Genomic DNA, 7,083 nt, shown 5'->3' with positions numbered 1-7,083 from the left:
GCAGGCAAACTGAAAACACCCTAGAAGTCACTCAGAAGCACAGAAAAAAATCAATGGGTGTCTTTCTGGATGTTTCCTGACAGCCTAAGAGGAACATTTTCAGTAAACTAATTAGACATTCACACCCCTAAGGCTTTATTCCTTGCTTTTAGCATCGTGTAAGTGGGCGAGCATGTTAAGTCAACCAAACCCCCTCACATATACACAGACGCTCCAAAGAAAATTTCCTAAAAACACTTTTAAATTACGGTGGGAAGCCTCGGTCAAGGCGACCAATCGAAAGAAGAAAAACCCGACCTCAGAAAGATCCGCGTCGTCCCGAACGAGCCAATAAATAAATCAGGGAACACAATTTACAAAGGAGAAACACAGGGTCGCTAATGGGTATAGACCACACGTACCGCAACGTGGGGACAAATGGTGAAAAAGGGAAGGAAGAGGGTGAGGAAGAGTGAGAGGAGGGGGAGGGACCTCTTTGCACGACTTTCTGTGTTAACCACAAGACTGGAGGGACATTCGCCAGGCCTCGCACACAGAGGACGTCTGTCACATCATGATTTACGGACAAGCAGCGTCCAATTTGTCCATTAAGGCAGAAAAAAATATTCATACAGCCTGGAAAGACGGAGGTTAGAACCTTTTCTACACTTAGAAGAGCATAAGGACCTAAAATCAGCTTATTTTCATCACCACTGTATATCCTGCTCATTAAAATCTCTGCATCGCTTTACAACCACAGACCTGATACTCAGACATGGCGCAGTAATTAAGAAGAGGATGGGAAAGGATACTCTGACTTGTTTTATTTTCTTAAAAAATGGGTAGAAGTTAAAGTTTTAAGGCTTGGGAAGAAAATGGGATCTTCACATTTTTTTTGCCGCTCCCTCAAAACCAGTGAGTTTTTGAGTCTCTGTCATAACACAGACTCTCAGGTTGGGTGGAGGTCTGAAGATGATCCAAATGCATACACTGAAGCTGAAGTGGTTTCTGAAAGTTTTAATAACAAAAAGGGTCAAAGAAGCTAAAATCAATAAACATGTCCACAAAATCCCAAAATACTAAAAATCAGGAGTATTCACAACAAGGCGGCAAAGAAATGAAGACAAACCAGCAACAGGGACTGAGCAGGAGGTGAATATAAGGGAGAGAAACAAAGAGCAGGCGAATCAGCAGATTGGGAGCAGGTGTGAACAGAGGAGTCCAGAAGGACGCTAGGAGAAGGAGACAGACAAGAGAGGGCAGCAGAGAGCAAACAAGAAATACCTAAGAACTCAAATACAATCAAAAATACCACAAAATGGAAATAAAACCAATGAAAACTGAAAGATAAAACTTGAACAGAACCAAAACCATGACGCAAAGAGAAGAAACTAAAGAAAGTGATAAAACAAATGGAGGGTTTATCATTTATAATCTCACGTTAATTTTGTCCTTAATGCTGTTTTTTGTGGCTCTGTCAAGAGCTCCTGGTGACAAAATGAATTTGTGAGATCCATAAACAATTCTACATACTGTGCTGGACTATGGTGATATATTATATATGCATTCATTATATTATGCATATGCATATTCATTATATTATGCATATGCATATTATATATGCATTCATCTGCTCAATGCCTGCAGATGATAGACGCAGCCTATCACGCATCATTGAGATTTATTACTAATTGTAAAGCTCGCACCCATCATTGTGAGCTGTATTCTCGTGTAGGCTGGTCTGCCTTGGCTACACGGAGGCTTTGTCATTGGTATATATTTATATATAAGGCTATTCTTGGTGCGCTTCCATCTTATTTATGTTCACTTCTTATGAAAAAAAGTACTGGTCATTACTCTCTCCGTTCTCAGGCTGTTGTCTTGTTTTCTGTGTCAGTACTGAGCTGGGTAAAAAGGCCTTTGCTTACTCTGCTCCCTTTACATGGAATTTGCTGCAAAATAACATGAAACTTAGTAAATTGGTTCCTTTGAATACTTTTAAGTTGAGAATTAGATGTTTTGAGTTAGACTCCCTCACATGTCAATGTTTTAATTGAAATTTTATTGTAAGTGCATATTTGGCTTTTATGTGTGTGTCTTTTATACGTATGTAATGATGTGATGTAATTTTGATGCCTATCTTGGCCAGGTCTCCCTTGCAAAAGAGATTTTTAATCTCAATGGGTATTACCTGGTTAAATAAAGGATAAATAAAAAATAAATAAAATAGCTGGTGAAGATGCTCAGTCATCCAGGTCATAGTCATTCCAAGAAGGTTAACATAACAATCCAACTTTGTTTACAAGTTTTAAGACGTCTGAAAGAGGCCTGAAGGAGGTTTGATTGTTTTATTTATCAAAGCCAGGGCTAACGTTAGCCCATGTGCAGCAGCCATTGCTAATGTTAGCCCGTCCGCAGCGACCAGGGCTAACGTTAGTCCATCTGCGGCGGCCAGGGCTAACGTTAACCCATCTGCGGTGGCCAGGGCTAACGTTAGCCCATCTGCGGCAGCCAGAGCTAACGTTAGCCCATCTGTGGCAGCCAGAGCTAATATTAGCCCATCTGCAGCAGCCAGAGCTAACGTTAGCCCGTCTGTGGCAGCCAGAGCTAATGTTAGCCCATCTGCGGCAGCCAGAGCTAATGTTAGCCCATCTGCGGCAGCCAGAGCTAATGTTAGCCCATCTGCGGCAGCCAGAGCTAATGTTAGCCCACCTGCGGCGGCCAGGACTAACGTTAGCCCGTCTGCAGCAGCCCTCTCTCTGCATAGCCGTGTGTGAAGGACCACTGGGTCTGATGGAGGTTCGATTGGTTTATTTATCAAAATGTTCATTTGATTTGTGTTTATCTGTCTGTCTTCATTATTATTCTTCCACTAAATAATAAAAGTCATAATTTATTATTATCTAGAGACTATTAATAACAGGAGGTGAAATGCAGCTCCAGACGAGCTTTGAATGTGGTGATGTCATCAGTACGCTGCTGTTCCAATCGACCCAGATTTATTCTACGTGCTCCAGTTCTCCCAGAGTCCAGACTGTCCTGGGTTCTTGTCTTTACTCGCATTCTAGCTCTAGCTCTCTTTCTATTGGGGTGTGCACAATAGGCCAGGATTACTTCACAATGAGGGGGATATAAAGAGGTTAAATGTGTCAACTTTGTATTCAAAGTTGTAACATATATAAAAAAAGTTTTTTTCACTGTCATCAGTGAATCATTTGTGGACTTAGAGATAAGTAAAATTAGGAAAGCATGAAATCATGGACTAAAAATAATAAATTAATTAAAGCAGTCTTGCTGTATGAAACTCATATCTAAATCTGCACAGTATGGAAGATACACACTCACTGGAATCTGCCCTTTTCTGTATACAGTAATTTAACACTTACATATTGAATTCCTTACACTAAATTTTTAATCTTGTGAAAATTTGTGAAATTCAACTGCAAAAAATTAACCTGCAAAAAACTTAAGTTGCAAAAAAATCAGCTGCAAACAATGTAGCTGCAACAAAAATTCAGTTACAAAACAATTTTCCTGCAAAAAATTCAGCTGCAGAAAATCTTCACCTGCAAGAAAGCAGATTTCATTGGGTAGAAGCTACTCGATGGCGTCAAGTGTAGATTGCTTTGGCTTGAGTTCACCAAAAGCTTGACACGTTTGCAGGTGAATTTTTTGGACTCGAAATTTTTTGCAGCGGAATTTTTTCTTAAAGGTGAATTTTCACAACATGAAAATTCAGTGTAAGGAATTTAATGTGTAAAAAAAAAAAAAAAACAGTGTTTCAAATTAAGTGCTAAAAAAATATCAGTGTTTAAAATACGGTGTTAAAAGAATTCAGTGTTTGCAATTCGGTGCACAAAAAAAGGCAGATTTCAATGAGACTGTTTTTCTTCCATAGCACTGAAATTACCAGAATATCCTAAACAATATTTAACTAACTTAGATTGAAATCATCAGATAGGGGGCAACTTCATATCTTTAATGATACATTAACCTGCAGAAAAAAAACCATATTTGATCCAGAAAGGAAACAGATAATTGTTAATGTATGAAGTCAAAATATTCATTACTACATTTTACAGGATTATTTTAGAAAAGGGACGTTTCTGAAATAAATTAGTTGCCCAATATCTTCTGGTATTATCTGGGAGGCAGAATTCTGATTTTTTTTATTATTAAACCTTTATTATTTACTTGTTTTACAATCATGTCTTATATTAGTAGAGACAGAAATAAAAAAATATTGCATGTTGTGCAATAATAAACAATAAATCAATTTTAACTAACCAGATCATGCTGAGTATTGCAGTCTATAATCTGGACAGTTTATACATGAGACTCCAAACAATTGTAGCCTAAGGCCAGTAAAAAAGGGACATATTAATAATAATAACAGGTAGGTATTGTGAGCTCAATATTTAAAGAACTTTAGTGCCTTGAATGCGTGTTTGATGCTGATAAGTGAAGTAGCGATGAGTTACGATGTGAAAAAGCAGCAATAACAGAGACTTTCTGAACGTGGGCATCATCAGCCTGACCCAGACCTGTGGAGTTTCCTCTCTTAAACACTGGCGTTGCCTGATAACACATCTATTTGTCTCCTCACACCCATAACCACAGCAGGTGGAGGTTGCAGATAACCTGATTCTGTTATAGAAATTGTGTATTATATGACCCAGAAATCCATAGAGAGGCTGGGAGGTTGGACAGGACGGCTGCTTGAAAGTGTTAAGAAGAATAAATTATGAAGGTGAATAATAGCAAAGATGGAAAAAACAAGCTTTAAGGAAAGAAGGAAATGGGCAAGAAAGCACACCCTTAGTTAACGTTAGTGTTGTCTCTACTACGTTCTCAGTTTACATCAAAATAATGTGTTCCTCATAAAATAGAAAATCTACTTTCCATTCATAAAAACAGAGACTTAAAACACACAAAGCATCATTTGTGTTTCCTTTCTGACACTTGATTGTTTTGTTTAGATGCATCCAATACTGCAACAATAATATGCAATAGTGTTTTCCAGAGATGGGAAGTAACGAAGTACAAATACTTCGTTACTGTACTCAAGTAGATTTTTCTGATATTTTTACTTTACTACTTATTTTTATGGCGAATTTTTACTTCTACTCCTTACATTTTTACACAAATATCTGTACTTTCTACTCCTTACATTTTAAAAAATTGTCTCGTTACTTTAGTTTTGAATCATTTCAATGGAGTTACCGTTATTATTTTTCACGTCATCAATACCAAATTCAATCTAATTGGATGGGAATCTACGTTGCATTTGACGCACCACTACAAGATGAATCGACAGATTCGGCGGTATTCATTGGCGGCAAATCATTGCAGCTTGGTGGCGGCGGCGTTAGCATAGTAGCATGGACGACGAGATGATTGAAAATGAACACAACGGAGATCTAGTCCTATTGGCAGACATCCATTTAAAATGTAGGCAACGGCATGAAAAAAGTGGTTTCTACTTTTACTTTTATACTTTAAGTAAATTTACACGCCTGTACTTTGTTACTTTTACTTGAGTAAAGAAGTTTAATCAGTACTTCCACTTTTACCAGAGGATTTTTTACCACAAGTATCTGTACTTTTACTCAAGTACGGAAAGTGATTACTTTTGCCATCTCTGGTGTTTTCACTGCATTTTATTAGAGCACCTTTAAAACCGTGTCGGTCTTTCTGATTCAGCTCTGGTTTAAATCCTACTGGAGGTACTCATACTTTTTTTGTCAGTCATAATGTTGCATCAGAGACCATAGAAATCCCTTGTGGCGTTCCCCAAGGCTCCATCTTAGGGTCCCTCGTATTCAGTATCTCCCTGCTCTGTTTAACAGAGATCCTAATAAAATACGTTTCCATAGCGCTGCATACGACAGGAGACAGCTAAACGTTTCACCAGGTGAACCTATTCCAGCTCTGAATGAATGCAGAGAAGATTGGACAAAATGTTCTTCAGCTTATTTAAAACTAAACTGAAGTCGTAGTTTCTAGACTAAGCAGCAATCAGGCTCTAAATCTGAGAGTAGTGACAGACTCAGACCTGAATCTTCCTTTTACTGCCTGTGTCCTCATCAGAACTAAGAAAGTAGAGAACATCAGCCCCGTTCTAAAGTCCTTCCTTTGGCTCCCCGTATCTCACAGAATAGATTTTAAAGGAAAAGTCGCTCATATTCAGAATTAAACTTCTGAAAGTCCTTTAAATCTGAAATGATTCCATCCTGTTCAATAAATGATCAGTTTTTTTAATTCAGAGTAATTTTCATGTGAATGTGCTTTACTGGAGGCATCCATGTTTGTCAAAGAACACTACTGCCACCTACTGGTTAGTGACGTCACGGTGCGGTATCGGCTGTTGATCAAGTCCCAGTGCTGTATCTGGTGTTTGTCACAACGCGCTATTATCCAAGTCATCTTGAAAACATTCTTCTTCCAAATGTTGGCTACATATTACGGGTTTTTTCTCTGGCCAGAAGTTTGATGGCAAATCCTCCCTCTTCAAGTTGGCGATCCAACGACCAACCCGTCCGTGGAGGATCAGGAATCAGAAAGGTGGAATAACTCTTTTTTTTCCACTTTTACCCGATGTATTCCAGCATCCAGCTGCCATGCACGTGGGCATTGCCAGTTTCACTATAGCTCTGGTGAATTTCAATGGTGAAGTCCTCTGGAAATCTTCAATAATTGTTGTTGATTGCAGATGTGTCTAGTAGTTCCCATTGATTTAGCTTGTAAAGCGGGGAGAATGGCGCTAGGCTAACCGCACCGTGACGTCACTGCTGGAAGATGGCAGGAGGGAGGGGCTACTATATTTGGGCTAAAATGGCCGCTCCCAGACTCAGTGATTGCTACGAAAAACATTTTTTAAATATTTTTTTAGTGATTAACACAAAATTCATTAAATCACCGCGAATATATTAGTTTTATATATAAATAATGGTCCATTGATTATTCCTTGCTGACTGGACTTTTCCTTCGTCAGCTGAGAAATCACTGAATGGTTTAGATACAAAATACAGACTGGTTGGCAGGGGATCAACAGCCAGACCTCTCGCTTTTTTGGATTGGATCATCTGTGCAGAATCAGAACTA

The sequence above is a fragment of the Cyprinodon tularosa genome, unplaced genomic scaffold, assembly GCF_016077235.1.
Source record: "Cyprinodon tularosa strain WSP-4 unplaced genomic scaffold, ASM1607723v1 ctg930, whole genome shotgun sequence".
NCBI lineage: Eukaryota > Metazoa > Chordata > Actinopteri > Cyprinodontiformes > Cyprinodontidae > Cyprinodon > Cyprinodon tularosa.
The sequence above is the reverse complement of the archived record's forward strand: the minus strand, read 5'-3'. Positions refer to the sequence as shown.